At 36.4% G+C, this 15,321-nt stretch overlaps 1 pseudogene; it reads left to right on the top strand.

Moving 5' to 3' along the window:
- Nucleotides 1-12,408: 12,408 nt before the first annotated feature.
- LOC149403171 (uncharacterized) lies at nt 12,409-13,674 on the top strand (annotated as a pseudogene).
- The last annotated feature ends 1,647 nt before the right edge of the window (nt 13,675-15,321 follow it).

The raw sequence follows: 15,321 nt of genomic DNA on the forward strand, positions 1-15,321 counted from the left end.
ATTCATTCATTAATAAAGTTGAAACGTTCATTCAATCTTCCTTGTCTGAAGCTTTATGATAAAACCATAGTCTTTTAGTCCATAAACAAACTAAACAACTTACGAAGAGACAAATGTAGATTTGCATGAACAAACTCTTCGTAGTTTGCTTAAAACGATATATTCGCAATCTTAGGGTCAAAGGACTATTGACCTCAGTATGATTGTTAGAAGAATCTATGATGTCTGGTTATGAGGCATTGAGAGTTAGGAACTCTATAGTTCTTCTAGGTATCTTCCGAAGGTACTGAATTGACCAGTGCACTTCTAGAGACAAGATAAGAACAAACCATTTAACCTCTTATGTCTCGAAGTCACTATGTATGAATTGCATCATGCTTACCTTAATCCTGAAATGAGACATGCCATTTCACACCTTAGTATTATCATTTGAGAAAGTCAAAGTTCGGACTCACTATGTGATTCCGAACAAGGCCTATTGGTGAAGTACTAAGTTGTGAGTCTGTCATGAGTAACTTTGTGAAGTTCTCATAGATATGGAATTCATGTACAAGATTGCTGAAATGCAATGTATGTCACCTCGTGCTTTGTTCCTTGGAGTGTGAATAAATGAACTGGCCAGTGTCCAAATTGAGTCTTGACTCTTTTGGATGAAACAATGTGACTTGTTAGCTCCTCGTCAATACATTGTTTCTAACTTATTCACAAGCGACAAAGGAGTTGAGGAAATAACAGCTAGAAGGGTAAAATGGAAATTTAGTAAATCCCGACTAGCTGATGACATTCATGAAGGGTAAACATAGATAATATTCAGTGGATCCGCTCATCATAATTAGGTCGAATTCTTGAGTAGAAAATAAATTCATTTGAACCGAGAGATTTTCAATGTCAGCTCTTTAGTGGAGTCAGTTGGCATTAAGCTAAACTTGGAAAAGGTTTGTGAACTTTTGAGTCCAAGTGTTTAGCTAAAGCTTTGTTCATTTGGGTCCATGAGGTCACTGTCACGAATCACATCGATAGGAATAGTTAAACTGGAAGCTAAGCCAAAACAAGAACGAAAATAGTCAAAAGGGTATTTTTGTCTTTTGAGACAAAGGATGAAATGAATGTCAATAAATTTTTTTGACAAGGTCATTTTATGACATGTTTCACTCGGCCATGACTTGATCATTGGGCCTTGTGAATTAATTTCATTTCATAAGAATTTTATTGAAAATTCTAAATGGGCCTTTTCTTATGTTGTCTTGAACAAGTGAAGAAAATTCTAGAAGCCTTTTTCTAGACATGTTGGGCGCCCATAATACCCAAGAAAGAGAAATTATTTTGTGCATAAATGTATTTAGACACTTGCCAAAAGAAAAAGAGGAAACAAATTTGCATATTAGATGCACAAGGGAATCGGCCAAGAGACTAATAGGCAAGCCAAGGAACAAAAAAGGAAACAAATCCTAGCCTTCTAGAAGGCTGCCTTGGGCGCCTAAGAGGAATGGGAAATAAGGGTTATTTTGCTCATGAATATGTGATATTCTATAGAAGAGGAAACTACCTTATTGAAGGTAAAGTCTCTCCTATAAATAGGAGCCTCATTTCCTCACAATTCATTCATCCAAGTTTAAGAGATTTGAGAGACTCTCTCTCTAGAACTTGGCCGAAGTCCTCTTCTCTCTCTCTCTAGTTTATTTTCGGTTTTCTCTTGTCTTGGTACCTAGGTCCTCACTCGACCTAGTCTTTAGCTCTGCGACTTTGAGACTCGTTCTTAAGTCGTAGTGTTTAAAAGTGCCCACTCACTGATTCCTTCTTTTCGAGTGATTTAGTGATAGAAACTTTCGTGGTTGCTCGAGTTGCCGAGGAAAGAAAGAGAGACGTGCTGCGAGGGGAGACGAGCGTTGCAACTTTCCAAAAGCTTCTACAAGGTTCAAGCTTCAAGAAAGGTTAGTAACTTTAATAGCTCATATTAGTTTTTATTTACATGCACATGCTCTTGTCTAGGTTAGTAAAAACTAGTTTTACTTAAAAAGAAAATTTTAAAATTCCGCCGCTTAACGAAGCGTTAAACTTTTTCTTAAACCCTAGATCGATTCCAACATGATCATCAATGATAGTCATAAACCACCTATTTCCATTTAATGTAGATACTCGAGATGGTCCCCAGATATCACTATGAATTAGAGTAAATGGAGAGGTAGGAGTATAAGTCCGTGTAGGATAATGATTTTTGTGGTGTTTAGCCAAAGCACAAATTTCACAGTGAAAAAAAGAAGGATCTTTATTTATGAAAAGAGTAGGGTACAACTTTTTTAAATAAGAAAAACTAGGGTGTCCTAGTCTAAAGTGCAGTAAGTACACTTCTTTATTATTCATTGGAAAAGAAAAAATCTGAAAACAAGAAGTCTTTTGACATATTTTATTCATGTCCGATCCATCTTCAAGATAATAGAGACCATCACGTTCCTCAGCACTGCCAATCATCCTCCCCGTTGTTAGTTCCTGAAAGGTGCAATAATCAGGTAAGAAAATGGCACGACAATTAAGCTCTTTGGTAATTTTCCTTATTGACACTAGGTTACAGGCTAAATTTGGAACATGAAGGACTTTTGATAAGGGAATATTAGATATCTTGACATTTCCTATTCCTGCAATTGGTGAAAGAGTACCATTTGCAATTTTGACTTTCCTATTTCCTGCACAAGGTTTATATGATGAGAAAAGGTGAGAGTTTCCGGTCATGTGATCTGTAGCACCTGAGTCAATGACCCAAATACTATTTTCTTTTGAGCATAAATAGGTAGACAAAGAACCTGCGAAGGAACACGAAGGAATATCCGGGTTAGGGGCTTTTTGTGAGAGTTGGAGCATCTTTAGGAGTTGATCTATCTGAGCCTTGGTGAATGGTGGTTGCTCGGAGTTGGTTGACTGCTCTTGCGAAGTATCAGCCATGTTTGCTTGGAGGGCTCTCTCTTTTTTGGTCTTGTACCCGGCTGGTTTGCCGTGTATCTTCCAGCAAGTTTCTTTAGTATGCCAAAACTTCTTGCAGTGATCACACCAAGGCTTCTTCCTTTCCTCGTTCCCTCTTGTAAACAAGGTTGATGTCTCTGGCACTCGATCGGCGGTCTCTTCACTGCCACGCATAATCTTTCGCCGGTTCTCTTCAATTCTGACTTCTGAGAAGACTTCTCGGATTGAGGGCAGCGGTCGTCTCCCGAGAATCCTTCCCTTTACTTCATCAAGGTCACGATTTACACCTGCTAAAAACACATAAACACGGTCATTTTCCTCGCGTTTCTTTTGTCGGGTACAGTCGGCTGTACTCTCCCAGGTGTCGTCATTGTACTGGTCCAATTCCTGCCACAGCGCAACCATCTCGTTGTAGTAGGTCGTCACATCTCGGCCAACCTGCCTGGATTGCCACAGCTTTGTCTTTAGCTCGAAGACCTGCGAAGCATTCTCACGATCAGAGTACGTCTCTCTGATTGAGTCCCAGACTTCTTTGGCCGTCTTCAAGAACATGTGTGGCTTGGCAATTGAGGCTTCCATCGAGTTGAGCAGCCATGCATGACCTGCGAGTTTTCAGACCTCCAGGTGGCGTATCCATCGTCTCCTACCTTCGCTTGCTTGATTTCGCCCGTCAAGAAGCCAAGCTTTCCTCTTCCATCAATCGCAAGCTTCACGGACTGAGCCCATTCTAGGAAATTTTGTCCTGTTAGTCTGTGCCCAGTTATGAGCGTAGACGAGTGAACTATTGGTGAATGGGATGTTTCCATACTATTGATTTGAGTAATAGAGGAAGAGGTATTTGGTGTTTTAGGGTTTGTCGATTTTTCCATAAGAGTATCGCTCTGATACCATGAAAGCTTATGGAAATAATCGGATATTTTTATTAAAGCTGAGAGTTTCTCTTAAATAGAGAAATTACATTGATAACAAACAATACATAAATCTCGGTATTTATTCCTAAATATATGCATAAATAGAAACTAATTAACTACTAGATAATATCAAATAATATCTAATCTAACCGAGTAAATAACAGAATAAAATCTAATCTTAACCAATTTCTTCAAAAAAGTTAAGCCAAACAATAGCTCCGACGACATTGTTGGGCCTCAATTCCTCACAAGCATCTCGAACACGGCGTGGCAAAGCCTCCTTCCCATATCGAACTCTGAGAACACTTGAGATCAACTTGGATTTTAAAATATTTAAATAAACAAAAAAAATTTAAAAAAAACTCTATCTCTCTTGCAATTTATTGCAGGGGGGAAAGGACACCTAGAATCGCAGAGAGTGTTTACGATTTTGTGTCAAGGCACGACGTGAATCGGAGATATGCTCTGGACTCGTTTGTCAAATGTGGCTTTGTGGCCAAGGCGAGGAAGATTTTCAAGGTCTTCACACCGTGACAAGATCAGAGAGATCATCTATATGAGTTTGGGCATCCGCTAATAACCTGGTTTATGGTGATTTTGCAAAATGGCTTGATCTCTGCAATGGAAGTCCAAAGCTTTGGCGAGAAGAAATCTAGTGGTTCAAAACACAAGCACCAAATCGTAGCATTCAATTAAAAATTGTTCTATCCGGCATTCCAACAAACACCTTCTCTGCGTCCATGAAGAGAAGTTATACTATATTTGTTTTAAGTTTTTAAGCTAACAATTTAATGAAGAATTAACTTATTATTAATTTGATGGTATATTTGGAATTGACACTTTCATCAAAGTCAAATGAATAAAATTTGTTTGCATTAATTAAAAATACTAAATATAACGATTTAATGAAATACACAAAATTCTAAATTGATGAGAAATTGCCTCATTTGCCACTAATTTCATAATATTTTTTCACTTTTCACCAAAAGATTAATTTGGTCCAAAATGCCACCATCTATGTCAACAATGTTGACATCTATTTTTGCCCTTCACTATTTTTTTTTTTAATAACACGGATTTTCCATTAATATTGGGTAAAAAACCCATCAATACAGGAGAATAACACCTTAGTACATGGATTACCAAGACCTAAGTCGAGATGAATCTAACACTAACTTCCGGTAAAAGTACGATATGTGCAAACTTCCGACAACGGGAAGAATTACAAGCACCAATAGAGCACACAAGAGGCTCGTTAAAAAACCCAAAGAATGGCGATGGAAAAATCCAACCAAACTTGGTCCGATAACCACGAATAGGGTGGCTCTTCAACCTGCATAGATAAAAACCTAACAGGAAATCCACTACGGGAAAGGGAACTACGGCTAATCCGAGTCCAACACAAAACAAAGCATAACAATAAAAGGATAGGTCCATTCCAACACCAGGAAAACAAACTAAAAAACTAAAACCAAAACAAACTAAAAAAAGGCAGACACCCGCACCCAAGATCTGCAGCGAGCACGGCCGCGTCGCGAACGTCGACGAGCCACAACTGTCACTCGGCATCAAGCTTCGATGGCTCGAACCTGTGGCACAAAGCACCTCCAGCGATTCCATCCGAGAAGGACCATAAGGATCGGGGTCGACGGGACCACGTCGGAGCTTCGAATCTACACACGAGAGGGAGGGACTCGCTGTGCACCTCCGAAACACGCTAGTCCACACCGTCGGGGCTGAACCGACACTAGTACAAAAAAGACCTTTGGGTGCGACTATTTTCGCACCCAAAAGTCAATTTTCGCACCCAAATATATCTTTAGGTGCGACTTTTCCGCACCCGAAAGTTCGCACCTAAAAGTCTTAGGTGCGAAAAGTCGCACCCAAAAGTCTTAACTTTTGGGTGCGACATTTAGGTGCGACTTTCCGCACCTAAAGTCGCACCTAAAAAGTCACCAAAATCCATGGAAAAGGCGGGTAAAAGAGCATTGGGTGCGACAAAGTCGCACCCGATAGTCATTTGTGGATTAAAAAAAAGTGCTTAAGATGTCGCTCTATTATAAAGTGACTTGAAATCTTGTTAGCAGTGCTTTAGTTGTCACCTGATTTAAAAGTGACTTCGATTCTTAATTTATTTATAAAAATAAAAAGCAACTAAATACGTTCAGCCTCAAATTTTGAAACACATATTCAACATACGTATGCACAAATCACGGTACCGATAAGAAATACACAAATCACGGTACTGATACACGAATGTATATAGATCAAGACTACAACAAACACTCAACTAAGGACTGTAAATCAGCAAACATTTTTTTTTTTTTTGTGTACTAACCTAGTTCCGAGTGATAGTATACCAGACTTTCTAATAATGCCACCGTCCAAAGACAAGGCTCCATCGGTTATGCACGGGAGAGCCTGAAGCATATCCATTCTTGTCTTGTAGATTTGCAAGCGAGAGAAGAGGCTGTAAAACAGCGTCTCTCTGAGACCTTCTCCACCGGATGTGACACAAGACAAGTTCTTGCTTTCCAGATTGATCAAGTTCACCGCGTAGTCAACGAAGCCAACGTATCATCTGAAGTTTCGGAAGTTTCGGCTTCGGAAGAGCAAGCTTTCTCTGTGGATCGCCCGCCACAAGCTCACCCGCGTATCGTCTGAAGCCCAACAGAAATACAAAAGAAAATAAAATGAAAACACAAATTGGAAAAGGAAACAAAAAAAAAAACGAGGACTGTTTAATTGCCTCAAATCTTCAAGGCACATGACGAGAAAGCGTCCACTTATTTTCTTCCCCGAAGCCAGTCCGACACCATGCAGAGAAGAAGCGTCGTTTTTTATATTCCCTTGCTCGTCGTACTTCTCGAGAGCCTTAACACCTTCGTAGCTTCTGCAAACTATGCCCAGCAGGGCCTGCATTCCCAAGTACTCCGACAAAAGCCTGTGCTCAAAATTTCTCACAGCCCGTTATTTCAAGAACCAATCTTTAAAACTAATACCGATAAGAAATAGAAACCTGCTGAGATTCTCGTCTTCGACTCTGCCAAGGGCAGCGACGAATTAAAACATTTTAATTTCAATCACTTGACATTATTATTCTATAAATTTAAAAAAAAAAAAAAAAAAAAAAAAAAACAGTAACTTTATGACAGTTAATTGTTTGCTTGCAATAATAATTTGCCCACTTGCAAACCATCAAATAAAGGCTAGCTGCTGTAAAACTAAAATATTAACGAACACACTATCTTATTTAGCATTACTAGCTAGTTTCCCGCGTAAGGCAGAACATTAACGACCTTAATGCTAATTATAAATACTCCATAAACAATATTAACACACACACACATATATATATATATATACACACACACAATACAATATTTGTCACATCATAAGTTGTTATCGATTCAAAAGCAAATAACTAACACTACTAAGTAAATAAAATGACTAATTGCACCTTAAGAATCTAACACAATAATAATCACCTGAGGATTCAACAACTTGACCTTTTCTCCACCGTTTTAGAGTACTATTTCAAATACAATAAAGAGATTACAGGTTTGTGAATTCCAATCAAACGAAACACCAAAAAAAAAAAAATCAAAAACAGATTCGTCCATTTATACAAATGAGGCAATGCCATTCTCTAGTCTTAAAAAAGTGAGAACAAGACAGACTATCAGTATGCTTGCAATGACTCCAACAAAAAACCTCACAAGCATAAGATACTATTGTTATCATTATATTTACTAATAAAAAAAAATCTAAGCCTACAACAAGTTTTCCTTCATCTACCAAAGCTCGTAACAACTTGAAGCCAAGATTCTCATGCCCAAATCAAATCTTTAACACAATGCATCACTGCAGCGTATCATCGGAATATATCACTATGATACAAAACACTACTGTTTCTTCTTCCCAATCCACTCCCCTTTCAGTCCTCCAAATGTCAAATTTGAATAAAAAAAACCTCAACCAAAACAAGGTCATAAAAAATATTTCATAAACGCCGGGAATCAAACAGAAAACTCACCAATCAACAGACGAGGACACAATGTCGCCGCCGTCCACAGCAACGCCGGTGACCTGAAGCTGGTGCCCGAAACCAATTCCTCAACATAAACAAGCACCAAAAACACTCCAAAACATATGAAAATCATCAATCTCGTTTCAAACCGAAAACCCCCAAATTCAAGTTCCAAAAACCCTAGAATCGAATCTCAAAATCGGGGAAGAAACATCTCACCTTGTTTGTGAGATCACGTCTTCTCGGCGTTCTCTCCCTCCTTCCTCAACGCCTCTCCCCTCGGTCCGGCGTCCTCGGCGGAGCGCGGTGGCTCATCTCTTCTCGGTCAATGGCTCTCGGTGGCTTGCTGTCGGCCGACCTCTTCCTCCGCGAGCTCGAATCCATCTCACTCTCTCGCTCTCTTCCTCTCTCTCGCTCTCTCTTCCTCTCTCTCCTTCTCTCGGCTCTCTCTCTCTCTCCTTCTCTCTTCTTTCTTTTCTTTTCTTTTGTTTTCTTTTGTTTTCTAATTTTTTAGAAGTGAAATAAGAGGGAACAAAATCCCGCTAATTTTTTAGACGAAATGTTTTGGATTTTTGGGTGCGACTTTGTCGCACCCAAAGGTATGATGAACTTTTGGGTGCGAAAAAGTGCGATTTTTCGCACCCAAATTTAAAAAAAAATTAGCGAAATTTTTTTGTTACTTCAGTGACTTTTGGGTGCAAAAAGTCGCACCCGGAAGTAATTTTGGTGCGACTTTTAGGTGCGAAAAGTCGCACCTAAAAGTCATCCGCACCGAAAAACTGTATTTGTAGTAGTGCGGTGTCGGGGACGTCACGGGGGTCGGAGTGGGGAGGGTCCGGGACGAGGCCTCTCTTGGGCATTTCGTTGAACACCTTGTAGGCGACGCTGAGATCGCCGTTCAAACCCAGGCCTCGTATCGCTATGTTGTGGGACTCCGTGTCCGGGTCGACGCCGTGCTTGTGCGCCGTTCTGAAGAGGTCTAGGCTGGCGCGGACGTGGCTCCGGCGAGAAAAGAGGATATTGAGGACGGAGTTCAGGTGCTGGGTCGAGGGCTGGGCTCCCCCCAGGACCGACGCCGTGGCTGAGAGCACGCCGGCGAGCAGCATCCTGAGGGGCGGCGGCGGCTGCCACAGGGAGAAGAAGAGGTTTAGAGAGAAAAAACCCTAGTTTCTAGAGAGAGAAAGTATTGTCAGTTAACCCTAGTTTCTTGCCCTTCACTATTAGATGTCAACATTATTGACATAGATGGTGACATTTTGTGCCAAATTAGTCTTTTGGTGAAAAATGAAAAAATATTATGAAATTTGTGACAAATGAGACAATTTCTCTAAAAAAAAATTGTGCAACGTAGTAACACCAATAAAAGCACTTTCTCATACATGTTGATTATTATTATTATTATTATATGTAGAGATTTGTAACTAATTAGGCCACTTTAAACATGTGATTTTGGATCTAGCCTATGTTTGACAATTTTTAGGGATATATCCAAATGACTTATGTGGCAATAATTAAGGTCTTATTTACCCTTATTTATTAATAAATTCGTCACTTTCTCTCTCCTATTTTTTTTAGATTTGTAACTAACTAGGCCACTTTAAATATGTGATTTTGGATCTAGCATATGTTTGACAATTTTTAGGGATATAGCCAAATGGCTTATGTGACAATAATTAAGGTCTGATTTGCCCTTATTTATTCATAAATTCGTCACTTTCTCTCTCTTATTTTTTTCAAATAATTTTTTTTGCATCAAAACTTCAAAAATTCGTATCTTTCTGATACGAACTCGAAATTGAGTGATTTCAAATCCTACAAATTCGTGGCGTCTAGATCTTCAAAAATAGACCCAATGTGTTTGATGAAAAATTATGTTTAATGCATCATATTTACATTTCCATTTGTTTTTGATAATTTCAAATAATTTCCGTTATTTCCATATTTAAGGTAGATTTTTCTACATCTATGGTATTAAATATTATTTTTCATCAAACACAATGGATCTATTTTTGAAGATCTCGGCGTCACGAATCCGTACGATTTGGAATCACTCAATTTCGAGTTCATATGAGATAGATATGGTTTTTTGAAGTTTTTATGTAAAAAAAAAGTGTAGGAAAAAAATAGGAGAGAGAAAATGACGAATTTATTAATAAATAAAGGTAAATAAGACCTTAATTATTGCCACATAATTATGTTGGCTATTTCTCTAAAAGTTGTGAAACATAGGCTAAGGGCAACCCCAACCCAATTTCTATATTTGGTGTTAATTCAACACAACTTTTGTGTTGATTTAGCACCAAATTTTTTTCCAACTCCAACCACAACACCAAATTTCACACTAAAAATACTATTCACCATTATTATATTATTAAAATAAAACAATCTCTTTATTAAAAAATATTTCAATAAATAATTATAATGGTGATATTTTTTAATTAAGTGATTAAAATTAGTACTTACCAATATTTAACAAAAATTAAGATAAATAAAAAAAAGATAAATAAAAATAACATTACTAATTAAAATATTACATTTAAATGATTCAACATAAAAACATACATTTGAAATATAGATTACATCGTACTAATTATCAGAATTAGTATATTCATTCCACAAGTGCTCAATTAATGCATTTTGAAGTTCAATATGAGCGTCTCTGTTCTTGATTTGTCGGTGTCGAGCTAAGAATTGTTGAAATCGAGCATCTTCATCGGCTGCCATCTCAACTTCAACATTTGGAACTTCGGCTTGTTCTTCAATGGTTGGATTAACATCGCGTTCATCTTCTATTATCATATTATGTAAAATAATACAAGATGTCATGATATCATGTAACACTTTCTTACTCCAAAAGCGGGATGGTCCGGCCACAATTGCAAATCTTGACTTCAACACTCCAAATGCACGCTCCACATCCTTTCTACATGCTTCTTGCTTCATTGCAAATAACTTTTTTTTTTACCACGTGGATCGTGAATAGTTTGAACAAGGGTCGACCATTTTGGGTATATGCCATCAGCTAGATAATAACCCATATTATATTCTTTTCCATTAATGACATAATTGGCCGGTGGAGCAGTACCCTCAGCAAGATTAGCAAAAAGATGAGATGCCTCTAGCACATTAATATCATTATTAGATCCTGGTAGACCGAAGTATGCATGCTATATCCAAAGATCATAATCAGCTACAGCTTCTAGAATAATCGTAGGAGATCCACTACGTCCAGCATATTGACCTCCCCAAGCTGTTGGGCAGTTTTTCCACTTCCAATGCATACAATCTAAACTACCCAACATACCTGGAAATCCTCGACGCTCGTTAATGTGGAGAAGTCTTGCAACGTCATTAGCATTAGGTGCTCGAAGATAATGGCCTCCAAACACCTCGACAATAGCACGGCAAAATCTCTTCAAGCATTCCAAAGTTGTGGACTCGCCTATTTTGATATACTCATCGGTGGAGTCTGCCGGTGATCCATATGCCAACATTCGAAAAGCGACTGTTAGTTTTTGCAAACTAGATAACCCGAGTTTACCGAGTCCATCTCTTCGTTGGACAAAGTAATTGTCATGCCTTTGCACAGCATCATGAATTTGAAGAAATAAAGCTCGACTCATTCGATATCTTCGTCGGAACATTGTCTCTGGGAATCGAGGATTCTCTGCAAAATAGTCGTTGAAGAGATTGCGAGCGGCTTGTTCCCGATCACGGTTGATAACGATATGACCAGGAGTAGATCCACGATGAGAGCCTTCGGTATTTAGCATACGATTTAGCATGAAATTGTTGTTTTCAGTAATTTGAGATATGACTTTGTTTTCTAGATCTTCATAATATTCATTATCTGAAGAAGAAGAGGAAGACGAAGAAGAGGAAGAAGATGGTATGTAAGATGAACTACCATATTGAAAATTCATCGTTTTTTATGAGGAGAAGTATACGGTAAAGAAGGAGGTGATATTTTTCCAAGTATGAAACTCATCATTTATAGAAAGAAATAAATAGATCCGGAAACAAACAAATAGATCCCGACCGTTGAATTTTAGATCTAAAATCTAGCCGTTCAATATCTGTCACATCTTGTCTCTGAGCATTATCAGAAACAAACAAATAGATCCGGACCGTTGAATTTTATATCTAAAATCTAGCCGTTCAATATATGTCACATCTTGTCTCTGAGCATTATCAGAAACAAACAAATAGATCCGGACCGTTGAATTTTAGATCTAAAATGTAGCCGTTCAATATCTGTCACATCTTGTCTCTGAGCATTATCAAAAACAAACAAATAGATCCGGACCGTTGAATTTTAGATCTAAAATCTAGCCATTCAATATCTGTCACATCTTGTCTCTGAGCATTATCAGAAACAAACAAATAGATCCGGACCGTTGAATTTTAGATCTAAAATCTAGCCGTTAAATCTAGCCGTTCAATTTCTATAAATAAGACTTACTCCTCAACCCATTTCCTCACGAATTCATTCTTCACCTCATTTCTTCAAACATGACTTCAAGTCGCAGTTCTTCATACTCTGTTCAAGAAGATATACTCTTGTGTCAAACCTATATTGATATTTCTCAAAACCCAATCATAGGGATTTCCCAAAAAAAAGATCAATTTCGGGCAAGAATTGAAACAGAGTATCACTCAAATGGAATCCAAAAAGTTAGACCAAGAAGATCTTTAGAAACTAGAATGGCAACCATTCTTTCTGCTGTTTCGAAACTAAGGGGATATATTAACCAGATTGAAAATAAGAATCCCAGCGGTGCTTCGGAACAAGACATTGTAAGTATTTATTTTGTCGATAAATGTATACATTATATTTATTTTTTATTTGTACTAACTAACTTTTTATCATCATTCTTTTATCAATATGTAATAGTTAACTCAAGCGAAGATGTTATTGGTAGAGGGGCTTCAAATTCGACCATGTGTGGCCTATTCTTAAGGGAATTGAGAAATTTGCTGGTAACAGCTCAAATACCGAGTCCCCGGGTCTTAACCATCCGTCATCGTCATCATTTTCTACCGAGTCACCTGTAACCCCCGGTATGAATTCATTTGATCTTAACATGAACGATCAAGAAGGCACTTGCAATTTATCTGGAAGACCAATGGATGTAAAAAAAGCAAAGAAACAACAAAAAGATGCTGAAGAATTTAAAAAAATGATGGACAAAAATGAGAGTCTTGTCCGAACTATTAAAGATTCTAATATTGATAGAATTGAAGTTCAGAGACAAAAAAATGAACTTCGAAAAAAAAAATTGAGCTAGCTCAAATGAAAGAAGAGAATAAAATTTTATTCATGAATTTGGATACTATATCCGACCCAAATATGCGTGAATTTCTAGTAAAAGAAAAAGAAAAAATTATGCAAAAAAGAGCACAGACGAACCAATATGAAGAACAAGGAGAAGGTTCTGAATATTATGGATCTCAATATCGAGCATCTAATTATCAACAAAATCGAGCTCAGGAAGATCAAGTTCAGGGAGATCAAACTCAGGGAGATCAAACTCAAGGAGATCAAAATCAAGATTACACTCAGTATTATAATTATCTTGACGGAACTGGAAATAATTTTCCCCGTTTTTAAATTGTGTTTTAAGTTTTTACTATGTCTTTTAAAATTATGTTATTGTTTTTAGTTTTTATTTTATTTTGTGTGTTTAATTTAAACTTTGTAATCTATGTTTAAATTTTTTATGTTTTACTTGAAGTTTATTTTAATGTATTTTTTGTTGTCAATTTATGAGTTTTGGTGTTTTATAAATAATTATAGGGTTAATATATACATATATATATATATATAATTAATGTTTAATGTGTTATTAAAAGGATTTTTAAAAAAAAAAAAAAAAAACTTATACCGTGTATACAGTGGCACGGCATATATACCGTGCCACTGTACAAAACACTAAATTTGGTGTTACTTTTGACGTATGGTTGGAGCACAATCCACGGTATATATGGTGTTATACCGTGTGATTGGAGGTGCTCTAAAAACAAATTTCATAGTTTCATTTTGGCTATTTCGCTACAATGCCCATTTTTTTTTCAAATAATTTTTTTTGCATCAAAACTTAAAAAATTTGTATCTTTCTCATACGAACTCGAAATTGAGTGATTTCAAATCCTACAAATTCGTGGCGTTGAGATCTTCAAAAATAGACCCATTGTGTTTGATAAAAAATATTTTTAATGCATCATATTTATATTTGCATTTATTGTTTTTTATAATTTCAAAAAATTTCAGTTATTTCCATATTTAAGGTAGATTTTTCTACATATATGGTATTAAGCATTATTTTTCATCAAACACAATGGATCTATTTTTGAAGATCTCGGCGTCACGAATCCGTAGGATTTGGAATCACTCAATTTCGAGTTCATATGAGATAGATATGGTTTTTTGAAGTTTTTATGTAAAAAAAGTGTAGAAAAAAATAAGAGAGAGAAAATGACGAATTTATTAATAAATAAGGGTAAATAAGACCTTAATTATTGCCACATAATCATGTTGGCTATTTCCCTAAAAGTTGTGAAACATAAGCTAAAAACAAATTTTATAATTTCATTTTGGCTATTTCGCTACAATGTCCTTATATGTATTATGGTTTAAAAAAATCAAAACAAAGTTACTCAGCACCATAAGCGTATACTCATTCTAATAATAATAATAATAATAAATTGGTAATATGGTACTGTAACCGACATTGATATATTTAGGAAAGGAAATAACTAATTATATTTTATATTACGTTACTTAAAAAAAAAAAAAAAAAAAAAAAAAAAAAAAAAAAAAAAAAAAATTTGGTACGAATTAGCCAATTAAAACTAAGTGAATAATAAAATAGCCAAGATTTCAAAAGTTAATACATTATAGCCTTATAATGTAAAAATATTAATATACTTTTAATGTTTCGGTGAACCCGTTTTTTCAGAATTTCAAAATAATTAATCTAGATGTCCAAAATTTTAATCCACTATTTTTTAATGCTCTTTTTATATATCAAATAGTTTTAAAACTAATTCCATCGTCAAAATTGGGCAATAGATTTTCAAAAAATTTAATCATGTCTTCAATATTGTTAATCCAATTTTAAAACACACAAGCAAGTTAATGATTTTCAGCAAAAGGTATATAATTTAAAAAATTTAATTGTGCCTTCAAAATATTTAATCCCCCATCTAACCAGACAACAAATGTTTGAAGTCTAATCATCTGCAACGAGAAATCAATGAAGTGTCAAAAAATTTAATCATTCTTTCAAACTTTTTAATGTGCTCTTCTATGAACCCGAAGAAGAAGAAGAAGAAGACAATGATGGTGGTGGTGATGACGATCGATGACGAAACCATTTTCCGATCATCAACCTGAGCCTTTCAAGCCGCTTAACTCGTTCTTAG

Source organism: Urtica dioica, chromosome 3 (genome assembly GCF_054948205.1).
Source record: "Urtica dioica subsp. dioica isolate 48M chromosome 3, U.dioica_male_clone48M_v1_H2, whole genome shotgun sequence".
Lineage (NCBI taxonomy): Eukaryota > Viridiplantae > Streptophyta > Magnoliopsida > Rosales > Urticaceae > Urtica > Urtica dioica.